We start from the raw sequence: 431 nt of genomic DNA on the forward strand, positions 1-431 counted from the left end.
AGGTGTCCACACAGCACGGAGAAGTGCAGATCGCGGGATACTCGGAAGCAAGCACGTCTTCACGCCACTTGTGCAGCCCAAGTAGGGGAGCAGACGCATTCGCGCGCTGTTTGACGGCGATAGCACAAGTTGCGACGCGCCAAGTCGAGTCACGATTTGTGTTGATTCCATATACAGCTTCCGCAGCCACTTTGCCTGCAGACCAGGCGTCACACTCGCGAGAGTGTAGTCGATATGTCGTTCTACGAAGTCTTGCTGCAGTGGCCACGCGCCGGTTCCGCGCATAAAGTCTGCAAGCGATCTCAGCCCGAAGGCTCTGGACACATGCAGCCGGAAACTTCGTTGTGGTTCAGGCACCATGCCGATGCATCGGCGGTGTGCTGCACTGGTGTGCGTCCGTGGGGTCTGCTCGAAGTGCAGTTCGGCGTCCG

Source organism: Plasmopara halstedii, assembly GCF_900000015.1.
Source record: "Plasmopara halstedii genome assembly, contig: Scaffold_2061, whole genome shotgun sequence".
Taxonomy (NCBI): domain Eukaryota; phylum Oomycota; class Peronosporomycetes; order Peronosporales; family Peronosporaceae; genus Plasmopara; species Plasmopara halstedii.